The sequence below is a fragment of the Molossus molossus genome, unplaced genomic scaffold (assembly GCF_014108415.1).
Source record: "Molossus molossus isolate mMolMol1 unplaced genomic scaffold, mMolMol1.p scaffold_m16_p_8, whole genome shotgun sequence".
NCBI lineage: Eukaryota > Metazoa > Chordata > Mammalia > Chiroptera > Molossidae > Molossus > Molossus molossus.
Window position 1 is genome coordinate 56,982,677 of NW_023425402.1, and position 15,793 is coordinate 56,998,469.

At 41.4% G+C, this 15,793-nt stretch overlaps 1 protein-coding gene and 1 pseudogene across 1 annotated transcript in view; one reads left to right on the forward strand and one right to left on the reverse strand.

Moving 5' to 3' along the window:
* KLHL32 (kelch like family member 32) overlaps nt 1–15,793 on the reverse strand; it is a 185,667-nt gene that overhangs the window by 32,705 nt on the left and 137,169 nt on the right. The gene's annotated exons all lie outside the window — the stretch shown is intronic.
* LOC118622030 lies at nt 1,402–1,507 on the forward strand (annotated as a pseudogene).

Sequence of the window (15,793 nt, forward strand, 5' to 3'; positions counted from 1 at the left end):
CATCAGGTGAGTAATCAAATCTTTTGAACCAACACTAAAAAAAATAAAGCCCTTACAACATTGTCTAAAAGCAGTAACTATTTCGTACAATTCCTCAGCCTGAGCTAGTAAGCAACAGCTGGTATTGTTGCCCACAACCGTATTCTTCTTCTTGGCCAGGGGTAGCTAAACGATTCTCCTATAGAAAAAACGGCGGCAGACAGCTCTGCTGTAGGGTGCCCCGAGCCCCCTTTGGCAGGCCCGCCGAGAAGGCACAGGTGTCTGCAGCCTTGCCGGTCCTGTCAAGCCGCTGAGATAAACCAGGGCACCAGTCCCCTCCCTGCCCAAAGGCAGCACACATCCCATTCCACAAATCCCGAAAGGGATCAAGGAAGGGCACAGGAGCAAACCGATGAAGATGACACTCCTGAACCTCCCCCAGGAGCGGTGGGCGGGCTAAGAGCTCTCGGACAAGGAGGACGCGCCATGGGAGCGCGTTTCCAGAGAGCCCACGATGCTTAGACGAAGTTTTTGTTTATAAACAGTGGCAAGCACACTCTTCCTCTTCTAATATGTGCCCTCCGAGGGAAGCTGCATTGACTCTAACATGTTACAGCAAAGCACACGATTTTATATATATTTTTTATAATGCCTTAACTTCTAATAAACATAAGCATAAAACTTTAGCAATATGCCCTTTTCCTATCACCCGCTTTCTTCATGACGAACGTGGGACGTCCCCTTGTGCCAGTGAACAAGTGCTGAGATTTGTCATGTTAAACTACACAGATGCTCATCCCTTTAAGGCGAGTGATGTAAGGTCCAAGGAGTGACCTGTTAAACCAGAACGACTGCCACTGAGAGGAGAATTCACATTAATAAATAAGTGCACCAGATTGTATAGTCATATTCTCTTCTTTGCGACCAAATGAAAACTCTGTTCAGAAAGACACCATTCTCAAAAAGACAACACTCCTATAAAATCCAAAAGCACCAGAAGCTAGGGACTCGGATCAGAGCCTTTTCCTCTACCAGAACAATGAAAATGTTACCATAGAGGAATATTAAAAATTGTAACAATGCTCACTTGAGTACTATAATTAAAATTGTGTCAACATTTTGCTTGTAAAACAGATTTTTCAAGGGAGGTTGCACATTAACCATTATAGCTGACTACAGACTTATGTAAGACACCTGGGCTATTTTTCCCTCCAAGAAATACATTTCAATAGAATCAAATCTGATGAGGCCCCAGGTTCATATTCTGTCAGAAAAACGACCTGACAGGTTTTTAAAAGAATGTTCAGTTTAGAAGATATGATAATAACATACGTTCTTTCATTGTTCATTTAAAACTTTATAAAGTTGGGAGACTGACAAATACTGTTATTTTTATCTTTAGAATAAAATGTGTGCCTGATAATACTCTGGTTTCTCTTCAGACTGTATAAATCTTTTGTGCTTTACTATAGATTTCCATGAAGAGGAACAGTTATGAGGTCTTTTTAGAGATCTTAAAAAAAAAATTATGTATACACCTTACTCTCAAATGGCTCAGTAAAACGTTCCCTCCCCCATATCTATATATTCTCCTACTATATATCTATATTATATCTACCTACAGATAAATAGATTGATAGATAACTATCTAGAGACAGAGGACATATGATAAAGCAAATGAGGTAATTTGTTTAAAAAATTGGCAAATCATATGGGTGTTCTCTGTACTATTTTTTCTTATTGCAACTTTTCTTTGTTTGAAATTATTATTTTTAATCCTCACCCAAGGATATTTTTCCATTTATTTCAGATAGTGTGGAGGGAGGGGGAGAAACAGAGAGAAACATTGATGTGATAGAGTCACATTGACTGGTTGCCTCCTGCACAACTCTGACCAGGGCCAGGGATGAACTGCAACTGAGGTACATGTCCTTGACCGGAATCAAACCCACAGCTCTTTGGTCCATGGGCTGATGTTCTAACCACTGAGCCAAACCAGCCAGGGCTGTTTGAGATTACTTTTAATTAAGAAATTGAAAGAACAGACCTGGCCAGTTTGGCTCAGTGGTTGAGTGTTGGCCTGCGGACCAGAGAGTCCGGGTTCGGTTCCTGCTAGGGGCATGTACCACACACACACAAAAAAGAAATTGAATTTCTTAAATGCACACTGCAGAGCTCCGAAAGCAGGAGCCCTGGCGTCTCTTTCCCATAGATAGGACAACGTGCAAGACCGAAGGAATGGTAGTGAGAACTACCCTGGGGCCTGCCACATTTAAGTCCCAGGTATTTAGGAAGACAAATAAAAGGTGACCTGGGTTATCCTTGGGTTTAGTCTTATAACAAAAGAGGATTTTTAAAAGGTAAGTTGTATTTTAAAAGGATGAAGAGAAAATAAAGATAGGAAAAGAGATGAGGCTGGTATACTGCAATGCCCTGACTACCTGGACAGTTGGCCGCCAATCTAAGCTGACCTCTGAAAAGTCAATACAAAGAGCAGCAGGAGTACCTGGCTGACAGCGGACCAGTCACTTAGCTTCTCACCTATAAGATGAGTGAGTGATGAGAGAGTCTCTTCTACCTATAGAATATATGTCACCTATGGATCCACCAAAAACTAATATTTTAAAGTAGAATCCTCCATAATTCCTATAAATGAGAGAAGCAACCAAAATTAATCATTGTGTCTAGTATCCAAGCTGCAGCTTTCCACAGCATGGTTTTTGTAAATCTCCTATCAGAAAGCAAAGTGATGTTTTTGGTCTATAACCCTGTACTCACCAGGAATGTGGGCATGCGTGTGACGGGCACACAGGCCACATGCATGGGATCGGGCTACATCCTAGTCTTGTCCTCCCTGGGAACGACTCTGCCCAGATCATATTACCCCTCTTAGGAGATACTGTTTCTTATAAAAATAAAATAACCACAGTCAAAGAACATATTTTAAATTTGTATAACAACCTGCTTCAAGGTGCTATTTATTTAGAATCTCATAATGAAATTTTATATATAAATGCAAATATATTTTAAACTATTCACATAAAATTTTACTTCAGAATTGTCTTTATTTACATATAGAATCCCCATATTAGTATATAAGAAGCTTATTAGATGGGAAGAATATCCCACAGGACAATAAAGACAACTAACCACCTATGCCAATGATGTTGCAGGGAAAATGACACCCATTGTTGCTCTCCTCATACTTGAACAGAATACAGGAACAATCAGAAATAACTTCTACCCTGACTGATGTGGCTCGGTTGGTTGGGCATCGTTCCATGCACTGAAAGGTGGCCGGTTTGATTCCCGGTCGGGGCACAGTCCCAGGTTGCAGGTTCAATCCCCAATCCCCCATGGGGGGTATGCAGGAGGCAGCCAATCTCATGTTTCACTCTCACATTGATGTTTCTCTCTCTCTCTCTGTTTCTCCCTCTCCCTTCCTCTACCTCTAAATATCAATAAAAAAATCTTTTAAAAGCCTGACCAGTGTGGCTTTAAAAAAACTAAAATAATGACTGATTGTCTGAGTTGATTACTTTTTCTGTTTGTTGCTCAGGGGAAATGATATAACCATGAATCTTCTATTTTAGTTTTATCATTGACCTATTTCTCAATTGTTTAATGAGTATCTATTATGTGCCAGGAACTTACTTGATGGGAGATTCTAATCAGTATACTTGCCATTCAATTCCAAGTTCTATTAATACATAAAACTTAAGACTTACTCTTGACCTCTACTGTCTTAATATATCCCTGTAAAATATACATATGGAATATGGTATTGGAAAAAGAAAAATCCTGCAAATATGGAAGTTTTATCCTATTGTAGGCAGATTTTCAGACACACACAAAACCCATCTTTCTATCTTACCAGTTCCCTCATAGATGTTTTAAATATTGCTGGTACATTTAGAAATTATTTTTTTAAGCTGTTTAATTTGTAAACGTGCCCTGGAGCATCCTGAGAGCATCAAGTGCTTGACTATTTCTTTATGAACTGATTCAATAATAATGAACGAATAGCAGGTTCACTGCACACATACTCCCCACCTGAATTAAACTTTTACTGACCAAAAGGACCTCACAGGCTCAGGCAGCTGCCCAAGGTCACAGGTACAGAGAAAGTCAAACTCCTCACACAGTGACTACGATGATTAATTTGGATGTCCAGGAAGTATCTAAGCTGCATTGAAGGGCTTGATGTTGGCAGTCTCCAAATAAAAAGAAAAGAATCCTTTCAACATTAATGTATAGCTGCGGAGGCCAGTGATGGGAGTGGGGAAGCTGCTCACTGATCAACATTGTCAGGGCCCATTGTCAGGGCTGAGCTGGTGGGCTGGGGCTGGGAGTCAGGGCTCACACTCAGTAAGTTGCAGAGAACACACATAAATGTGACGCCAACCATCGTCACTGTGTGAATTTTAGCCTGGCTACTGACGTTTAAATAGAATATTTTACATTGCATTCTCTAACTTCATTTCATCATCATTTAAGCAACAGGGAAAAATGAATCCTCTAGTTGCACCTTTTAACACTTTTGATTATAATACACAAGTAATATTTTTGACAAAGAAGGTACATTCTTCAGCACCATTATTCACTGTTTTGGGGTGGGGGAAGTGGCTTAGAGAGCCACTCTAGAATAGTGATGTAAGAAAGAGATGGGTATGTGGACAGACGGGCCCAGTGCAGGACAGCCCGTGGCCTGACAAGCTCAGGAGACTCGTGAGGGAAGAGGAGGCTGCAGTGGACGAAGGAAGGAGTGGAGAGCGGCCATTCCTACAGATACCGAGAGAAGGGTTTGGCTTCAGCCCCGTGCCTGGCACCCAGGAGGAAGTCCCTAGTAAGTGTTTGCTGAACGTCAGAAACATGGGAATTACGAGACTGCAATGTGGAGAAATCACAGGTCTGAGACATCTTTACAAGGTTAGGAGGAAAATGTGTTTGAAGAACTAGGGGAACTTTGAAGGGGTAAATGGGAGGATTGGAAAGGAAAGAGAAATTGGGTCCCATGACCAGCTCCAGCCCTGGGAGCAGAAGAAATGCCAGCACAGGCCAGGAGATGAAGTGTGAGCCATGCTGTGGGACCTTCCTGGGGGTGGGGGGCACATCACTGCTGAGGGGATACAGCCCCATGAACCAAGTCATATGACAGCACAGAGGTGGAGGGCTTGGGAGGACGTAAGAAAAGTCCTTCATTCTGGACGTTAGTTTTCCACAGTTAGATATAAAGGGCACAACAGATTGGAGGGAGGGAGGAATCCAGGTTTATACCAAAAACAACTTGAAATATTGAGTAATACTTCCTTTAAGAAGAAACAGTCCTTGCTTTAGTCCCATTACTTTGCAAACATGTTGAATCTATAAAATAAAACCACTCATTGTCACCTATAACACACATTAATATTAAAACAAAAATTCACACTACTTCCTAAATACTGAAAAACTATTGATTGAGTTAACTGACACATTTCTCTTCTAATTACCTTTTTACGCCCAATACTTAAACAAAACAAGACTTAAGTAATCAATAATATTACTAAGCATCCTCGAGGGCTATTTTAGCCATGCTGTTCATGCAGCTAAACAAAAATAAACATTCGTGGTCTGGTGTGGTGCAGAATCTGGTGAAACCATACATCTATGCACAATCCTAGTCTCATTTCTTTTTATATTTTTATTATTTACTCATTTATTTTTGTTGCATTTATTGGGTGACATTGGTTAATAAAATTATATAGGTTTCAGGTGTACAATTTTATGGTACATCATCTGTATATTGTATTGTGCATTTACCACCCAAGTCAAGTCTCCTTCCATCACCATTTATTTTTAAATACACATTTCAAACAGCACTGTGGCTCATATAAGGTTGCACAAAACCTGTCATTGGATTCAATGACTTAGTTCATTGTGGAGCCTCTTCAGGTGAGACTGAATTATCGCTAATGCCCCTCTTTACCACTCATTAACTAGTAGCTTTTTTTAAAAGCAAGAAATAAATAATGTAAAAGTAGACCACCTGGTGTAAAATGATAATTATGGTGCTGCCACTTTAACATCTATGGACTAAATTGTTTTACAATGGACACGTGAGAAAGATGTCCAAGGTAGGTAGACATAGGCTGTTGAACGTCCACTGGGGGGAAGGAAAACGAAGACAACGCGAACGAAAAGCACAACAATGATTCCAGCTCACAGGTGTCTAATGTGTGAGACCACTCTACACAACTTGGAGACAGAAATAAAGGTTTTCCTTTATGTTTTATTTTCCTCTATGTTTCCTTTTTAAAAGGGTGTACATAAAAGGGTGGGGAGATAAACCACAGAACTTTCATGCATGTATGCATGAACAATGGACATGGACAACAAAGCTGGGGACAGGGCGGGGAGGGAAAGGGGGGGAGGGGGGAATCAGTGGGAGGAAAAGGAGAAACATCTGTAACAAAAATAAATAAATAAATAAATTGAAAATAAATAAATGAATAAATAAAGGGGACTGTCATGAGAGCCGCCCATTGTAAACACCAGCACTGTTAGCTGCCTTCATCTTTTTTATCCTGTGCTTCAAGTAGCAACACGATGAGGTGCTGAATTGACACAAATTAAAATCTGCAACTTTTCATATCCTTTGTACTTCATAGACAAACTGTCTCCCTGCCTCAACCCCTGGCCACGCCGCCCAAGGAGGAGGGCGAAGGACTAAGAGGCTGCCCTTGCACACAGCGCGCAGAAAGCTGTCCGAGACGTGCTCTGAGAGAACTGCGAGGACAATGAACCTTCGCGCCCATGCGCAGCCACTTGGACTTGCCTGTGTTTGCGGGTTCGCGGGGGAGACGGTGCAGAGCAACGTGCGAGCAAAAGGCCCCAGCACCCTCGCCGTCGATGCTTCCCCACCCACAACCAGGATAGAGGCATTCGCTCTATGGGAAGGCAGTGATAAGGATGGATTTTTAAAGTTCCCATTTTTAAGTGAAAATGAAAGAAAAATGCTCTTCTAGATGTGTTGTGCCTTTGAGCTCCATTTGAAAAAAGAAGAAGAAGAAGAAAAAAAAAGGCAGAGAAAGCTGCTGTGAAGGTCACCTAGTGAAAGAACTTCCTCGGGGCACAGAATAAATTAAATCCCAAGGAAAAAATAAAATGTGATTTCCGGAGTGTGAGGCACAAACTCCAAATGACAATGATTGACAGCCAAACTATATCCGTGCAATATCCAAGACTGCACGTTCTCATTTACCTCAGTGTAGCCAGCAAGCGCCCATTAAACATCCGTCTGATGCCCAAATTAACCTTCTTGGCAAACTGAAAGAGGCACAAACTATCATAATCAACCTTTCATTATCACAGCAGCCTCTAGTTAAAGGGTCAGAATAATTGTGCCTTCAGAGCCTTGATTGTTTTCAATCAACAGACGGCTGGAGTGACAGCTCGGTGATGGAGGGGTCTGATGAAACCGCACCAGGCCTAATCAGAGCAGATGAAAGGAAGGCATGATTGGTGCAAATGAACAGTCGTGCCTCTCCTTTTCATTTACAATCTGAAATTACTCTTAAATTTGTGGGTTTTCTTCCCCCCCTCCCTTATGAGCACCACTGAAAGAATGTTTGACTTATTATGAGTTCTGACAGTGCAGAGTTATAAAACACAGGTAGGGTTATCAGCTGAGGCTTTAAGTGGGTATTCAGCATAATTCTAACAAATTCACTCTTGAAACGCACAAAATGACTAAAAAGCTTCCAATGACCTAACCTCTCAGTGCTGTTTGATTAACAGACCCATTTATTCTGCTGGTATTCTAAATGATGAGAAGATAAAACCCAGGGCAGAAATACCCTGTAACCGTTTGCTCTCAACCCCACTGCTCCATGTATTTCAGTGCTAGTTCCTCTGCCCCAAATCCTCACAGTTCTCAAAGAACACCACATTTAAGAGCTCAAAAGAACTCATCCAGCAGAGGGCATGGATCAAATAGGGGTTGTTGTGGGAGAAGACCATGAAGCTATACCGGGAAACACAACGGTAAGAAAGGGGCTGTAACACACCAATTCTAATGCTGATGTGTCAGAAAGAATATTTGGGAAAATAAATAAAAAAATTCTATAATAGACTAGGCTAAATTTGCCATAAAGAAATTTAGAGAAACTGAAACAATATCAAGCTGCACTCACACAGCACCTATTGTCCACAAACTACAGACATTAATGGCCTTAAAAAAAGGTAGTGATGGGTGGGATAGACACTTGGAGTGGCAAAAATAAACTTCTAACTTCTAGTTTCTCCTTTAATCTTGAGATCAACCAGCCAGTCATGAGAGTATTATGATTCAGTTGGTACTGCAAAACAAAGGAATTTCTTTCAGCCGCGAAGATTAAAAGCGTGTGTGTGTGTGTGTGTCTATTAGCAAGCGTGTGTATGGTGTAAACCCCACCTGCATGTGTGTAAGAGATAAGGGCCAGGGTGGCTGTTGGCTCAGGATTCAGGGTAGTTTTTAACCTCTCTACTCAAAATATTTACATAAAACTTTGGCCATTTTATGCTGGATTGTGTGTGGGAATGATGAGATAGGGGTATATAATTAACAAAGTAAAAATAGAGTTATTAAAAATAGCCTGGAATTTTCCATGCACAATTCAGCAAAATGTATTCCTTTATAGCTGGACCTCACTTTATGGGTTAATTGCCCACCCCCAATGTACCCAGAATGTACAAAATCCCCATAGTTTGAACTACGTGGAAAAACACTTCAAGCGGGATATTGCTAACTCTGTCATATGACATTCTGCAGCATCTCAAAGTTTTCACTTTGTTTATTTTTTAGGAGACAATTTTCAAAAGAAGATGCCTGGCAAGTACTTCAAACACGAGTATTTTCCAAATCCATCCCTGTCTCCTGCTACTTTCTCAAGTGCCGTAATCTTCAGCACGCACTTTCCTTCTCGGGTGCGCACAGGCACAGCTGGCACGTGCCACCAGCGCCTCCAGCTCCTGAGGGGTTAGTTCTCCCACAGTGCTTGCAGCTCTTCAAGGCACAGTTCCCTCCTGTCCAGGAGGCAGTTTATATACTGGTCAAATAGGTGTGGCTTGGGGAGACTGACAGTACATGGGATTTAAAACAGGAATTGCTAGCTGGTTCACAGAACATGGGGAGGAAACACAGGCCAACCGAGAAAAGTGCCTATTCTAACACCTAGAATCCAAGAGGTGTGGAATTGATCATTCTAAAGCACTACACAGCCCCTCTGCATGGCCTAAACCTTATAAGAGATGAGAAGAGCAAGAAAGATCCTTCAGAGGACCCGGCAAACCTGAAAAGTCACCCCTCAGTGCACTTTGTCACTGGCCCTTTATATTGAACCCCACTGTAAAGAGTGGGCAGAATAAGCAATGGTTTATAGTTCTCAGCAGGTTCAATGCCATTCTCACAGCCAACAAGAGCGATGCCTAAATATTTGCCTCTTAACTAAGCATCGTCTTTTCTGGATGGAGAGTTTCAGTCTTACTTTCAGCTGTGAGTAATTTCTTATTGTGATTGGCTGACTTATAGTCAATTTAGTATAATTAATGCCAAATTACATTGTAATTCACATAGAATTACAAATTAAAAGCTATATTAAGAGCAAATGAATTAATCAAAATTAATTACATTTTGCTCCCTTGTTTTAAAGTGTTAAGAAGATAGGTCCTCCTAAAACGTTTCAACTTGAGCGCACCATCCATCATTCCCACAGTTGCCCGATTTCCTTGTGTGGCCAGAGGAGGCGGTGTGTGGGCTTTTCTCTTCAATGAGAACACACACCAAATAGATGTGTGCAGGTGGGTGGAGGTGGACGAGAGTGCAGGGGGTAAATGGTGATGGAAGAAGAAAAAAAGATGTGTGCAAGTAGCTGACAGGGCTCTTCTTAGCTTCTGTTCTTGTAGCATAAATACTGCCACTTATGGAAACTGACGTACAACATTTCCTATAGACAAAGGGGAATAATGTAAAAAATCTGTGATATATATCTCTATAACTCATTGAGGAGTCTTCTTTCTTAAGAGATTTTTCTCCCTGAATATGCTGCCTATCAGCTGAACTCTAGTCATTCTTCCAATGTGCCACCCCAGGAATGAGGAGGTGTTGGACTAAAGAGGGGAACCTCAAAATCAAGAATGCATTGCTCTGTATTGTGGGCACAAAAGAATTCCATGAATTATCTTTCTATGTGAATGATGCCCATGTTTGCTATCTTAGAATGACTGCCTCTCTCTTCCAGGTGTGTCAAATTGAGGTGCTCTTTATTTTTATTTTTTTAATATTTTTATTTTATTCATTTTAGAGAGCGGGCAAGGGAGAGAGAGAAACATGGATGAGAGTGAACATTGGTTGGTCACCTCCTGCACTCCCCCTACGGGGGATTTGACCCACAACCTGGTCCTGGGCCCCAATGGGGAACTGAACTGGTGACCTCTTGGTGCATGCGTTGACGCTCAGTCACTAAACCACACCATCCGGGCTGCGGTGCTATTTCCTGTTGCTTGTAGCAAGAGTTCTGGAGACGGGGTAGGAGAAGTAGGGTGTAAGGATGTCAGTATTCAATAATAAATGTCAAGGCTTCTCCAGATATCTCTTTTGAATATAAATAATTTCACAGCCTCTAGGCCACTCCACAGCTAAATTTAGGTCCTGTCCCTTAGAATGCCCAGAACAAAAAAATTTAGTGTGATCTGACATGGCCAACTTGCTTGAACACCATGGTTACTGGGCACTTTACTAGCCTCAGAAGGATTCTCATAGAAATAAGCTAGTGATGCAGGATATGGGCCACAGACTCATTTTTATTGGAAGGAGACTAACATTGATCAATTTTAATACGTTAATATTTTTTTTCTCCTGAAGACAAAAAGGGGGTAAGTACGTGTTCAGTGACCAAAAGTAACCTCACAGGTGATCCAATCACAAATACCTAACTGGGGAGGTCATGGTGGGTAGTCACACTCCCGGCCTATACAAGGTTTATCTTTGCCTTAAGCAAGCCCTGTCCACTGTTTTTGTGCATGCTTCTAGGTTAATACACCTTTGAAATGCCTCTTTTTCGGACCCCTGGGAGACATAACCACCCTCACAGGAGCACATAATCTTATTAACTGTCCTGTACCTTGCTCTCTCTCACCTTCACATAATCTACCCTGTATTCCCTCCTTATTTCTATGGGTACAAAAGAAACTGCAAAACTGTCATTCTCTGGAGTATTTCAGATCTTGCTGCTTGGTATTGTCATTAGTTTGGGTTAAATAAACTCTTCAAAAATTCTCTATAGGTTTGGATACTTCTTATGTCAACACTCCCTTTCTCATAAATCCCATACTAGGCCATTACCCAAATATCCATTCTGCTGCATGCATTTCTAAAAGTTCCATATACTGAGTATAAATGAATATATAATGATGAATCATCTTCATCCATCCCATCCAATCTTTAACACCTGCAGACTTTCCACCACATGGTCTACACAACACAGTAAAAAAAATAATGGTGCCCCAGGTTCTCTTTCACACTGATTTAAATCCCTTGATCAGATTTTAAAAGTGATCCTCCCTGGTGGGCCTCCTCTTCCTGCTTTATACTCCTTCATCTTGTGCGTGAAAGGAATGGAGAGCTGTTCTCTGTCCATTCTTCCTCATCAAAACAGCTACAACGCCAATTTTCTGGGCTCTGATAAAGAAAAACCCTCAGCAACACTTTCTTATACTACTTTTATTGGAGTAATTTCTGCAATTTCCCACAAAGCTGCACAACAGATGAAAATAGAAATAGGTAATTTATTAAGAAATATATACCGCTGGCTCACTCATTATAGATTAGTGTAACCTTTTTGACTTATGACAAGATGCATCAGTTACTCTGAGGTTCTGTTTTCTTAGAGACTTGGTGTATTTCAAGAGAAGACAGTGAGACCTACATGGAGACCTGTACTGTGAAGAGAGTTAATCACTTAGCCTCCGGGAGCTTCAGTTCCCTCGCTTTTTAAAATGTGGATAATACTTGCTTTATCATCCTTAAAGGCTGATGAGGGACTCAAATAAAATCGTGTGTGTAAAAATGCTTTAAAAATATAAAACTTGCTAAGATTGTAAAAAATTAGTATTGTTATTATTTTTTAATGTTTATTTTTAAATGGGGAGGATATATTTTTTAATCCTCATCCGAGGATATGTTTTTATTAATTTGAGAGAGAGGGAAAAGGAGAGAAATAGAGAAAAAAAATTGGTGTGAGAGAGAAACATTGATCGGTTGCCTCTTGTATGCACCCCAAGTAGGGATCAAACCCACAACCTAGGTATGTGCCCTGACCAGGTATCAAACCTGCAACCTTTTGGTGTGCGGGATGACACTCCAACCAACTGAGCCACCAGGCCAGGGCATTGTTGTTATTATTACTGATGAATTCCTGAGCCTAGCCTTGGGGTTTCTACCTCATATGTACCTTATAGTTGGGTTTTCTTTTCAAATCCCTGGTAGCCCAGGTAGCAGCAATATTACTGCAGGCCACCAGTGCAAAAGTAATATTCTCCAGTCATCTTTCTCCCTCTCACAGCAGCAACAACAAAATATCAGTCTGGAAACAACATGAACCACAATGAAAATTAGAAGCAGAGAACATAAATATGTCATATCTCATAAATCACCTTGCTATTCTGTCGTGCTCGTTTAAAAAAAAGAAAAAGAAAAGAAAAACAACAATAACTATTAACTCATGGGAACAGCAGCCCATGAATACAAGTTAGGTCTCCTGTAATTTCTGATAATCACTGCCCCTCACAGCTACTTGACAAGGCACAGCTCCGGCGCTGAGGAGAGCCGGGGATTAGTTGGCACACGGTCCCTCTGAAACGACTGTGTCGTGCATCGCACAAAGGCACACAGCCCAGACAAACAACAGCAAGGCCGCTAGTCAAGCTCCTGAGGGATGAGTCCTCACAGAGGAATTAGCTGCATAGAGATGAGGACAAATGGCTACAAATACTCTCAAGCACCAAGCCCTGAAATAGTGGTGTTGCTCAGCGTCCAGCTGGGGCCTCAGAGGATAAAACAACCTCCGGCACAGCACTTCTTGGATGTGAAGGAGCCTCTGTTTATTCTCTCCATTAACATCTAGTAAGAAGAAAGTGAAGATACCCTCATCTCATTCATAAAAAAGATTGTATGGGGAGGAGCTACCAGAATTCTCAGGTAGAGAAACAAGAAATGGCACACATTTAATTAGTTTAAGGAATCCTAAGTAAAAAAAATAAAACAAGACATCATAAAGATGCCCAGAAAGTGCCTTTCTGAAAAAAATAGTAATGCATATGTGAAAGAGAAAGAGCAGGGATATGACAAAAGAGTACAATTTTGTTTGGGGACCAGTGTTCTTAGATCACAGTATTTTATTCCATGTCTAGTTACCAAGGTCCACTATTCACGGAACTTTTTTATTAAATGATCGTCCACAGTCTGATTTCTTTGAGGCTTCAGCTGTACCACATGGACTGACAATGGTTTACAAAGCTCTTCGAGGGTATGCACAACGAACAAGAGTTAACAAAGAATAAAGCCCTGAAGAAAAGGCAAAGGGACACTGGCTGGTGTTGAAACGTCCAACAAAAGCATTTCATTTTCCAGTGTACCAATATTGTCTTGACATGCCCAAAGTTAGCACAGAAATCACTGAACTGTTGGCACAGGTCAGTCCCCACTGGGAAGGAATCAGGCATGGTGAGGAAGAGTAGCAGTGGACAGCTCCACCTCAGACTCCTAAATCCATGACAGCAGGGCCACTCCGGCCTGCCCAGAACCCGTCATGTAGCAGTGATGGGGCAGAGTGGGAACTCAGTAACTCCTTGACGTGAATGAAAGAATGAATGAAGTTCATGTCACAAAGCACAGTTAGGGTTAGCAACACGATAAAGACATGGAGGCAGGCAGAGTAGGCCATTCATTCCCTATTTATTTATTTATTTATTTATTTATTTATTTATTTATTTTCCTTTATTGATTTTAGAGAGAGAGGAAGAGAGAGATAGAAACATCAATGAGCCCTGGCCGGTTTGGCTCAGCGGTTGGAGCGTCGGCCTGCGGTACAGAGAGACCCGGGTTCGGTTCCCACTAAGGGCACGTACCTCGGTTGCAGTTTTTCCCCGGCCCTGGTTGGTTGTGCGGGTGGCAGCCACTCGATGTGTCCCTTCACATCGATTTTTCTCTCTCTCTCTCTTCCTCTCTCCCCCTCCCGCTCTATCTGAACAAAAAATGGAAAAATGTTCTCGGGTGAGGATTAAAATAAATAAATAAATAAATAAATAAATAAATAAATAAATAAATAAATAAAAATAAAAAAAAAGAAACATCGATGAGAGAAAACATCGGCTGGCCACCTTCTGCATGCCAACCACTGGGGATTTGGCCCACAACCTGGGCATTTGCCCTGACCAAGAATCGAACCAGTGACCTCTTGGTGCATGGGTGGACGTTCAGCCACTGAGCCCAGCAGCTGGGCCATTCATTCCCCTTTTAATCTGTGGGCACTGTAACCAAGAACAGGGATGGTCAAGTCCTTCTTAATTTCTTTTAAAGTCACAGGATTAATTTTATTCACTTCTGTGACCATCACTCCCAAATATGTTTTAGTTTCCATTATGGATTTAGAAGCTGTAGACCAAAGTAGAAACAGCCCCCAAATTAGAAAACATGAATTTGATTTCTTTTTTTACCTCAGTTTCCCCATTTGTACCACAGGAAAGCAAAGCAATAATAAATGCAGAAACATTCTCAAAACTGTGGTGTGATCGTCGACTATGAAGTATTATTATAGTATGTTGAATACAGAGTACTGCTTGAAGTCCTTACTTCTCTCCTGCCAGAGGTATATTTGGGTCAATTTATCATCTAAGAGATATAAGATAAAAGCTGAGTACAGTACTACTGTCCTCTATTTTCCAACTATTAAAAAATAGTAGCTTTTTGTTTAGGTTCACCTTCTGGAACTTATTTTGAGGACCATGATTAAATCAAACTGTAATATGGGTCATCTTATGGGGAAAAGCCCAGGAAGGACTCATCAAAAAAAACCCCACTAAAAAAAATAAAAAAATAAAAAAATAAAAAAAAATAAAAAGCCCTGGCCGGTTTGGCTCAGCGGTTAGAGCGTCGGCCTACGGTCCTGAGAGACCCCGGTTCGGTTCCCGCTAAGGGCGCCTACCTCGGCTGTAGTTTGTCCCCGGCCCTGGTCGGTTGTGCGGGTGGCAGCCACTCGATGTGTTCCTTTCACATCGATGTTTCTCTCTCTCTCTCTGTTCCTCTCTCTCCCTCCCACTCTACCTGAACAAAAAATGGAAAAATGTCCTGGGGTGAGGATAAAAAAAAAAACCAAAAAAAAAAAACCCACTACTTTTGAGGTTGTTGCCTATTCTAAAAAATATGTGGTTTACATCTCTAGAGATATACAATAAATGTGTTATTAAGAGTATGACTTATGGCCCTGGCCGGTTTGGCTCAGCGGTTAGAGCGTCGGCCTGCGGTTCTGAGAGACCCGGGTTCGGTTCCCGCTAAGGGCGCGTACCTTGGTCGCAGTTTGTCCCCGGTCCTGGTCGGTTGTGCGGGTGGCAGCCATTCGATGTGTTCCTTTCACATCGATGTTTCTCTCTCTCTCTCTGTTCTTCTCTCTCCCTCCCACTCTACCTGAACAAAGAATGGAAAAATGTCCTCGGGTGAGGATAAAAAAAAAAAAAAAAAAAGAGTATGACTTATGGACACAAATTTCCAACAAAAAATACAAGAAAAACTGCAGTTTTAAAA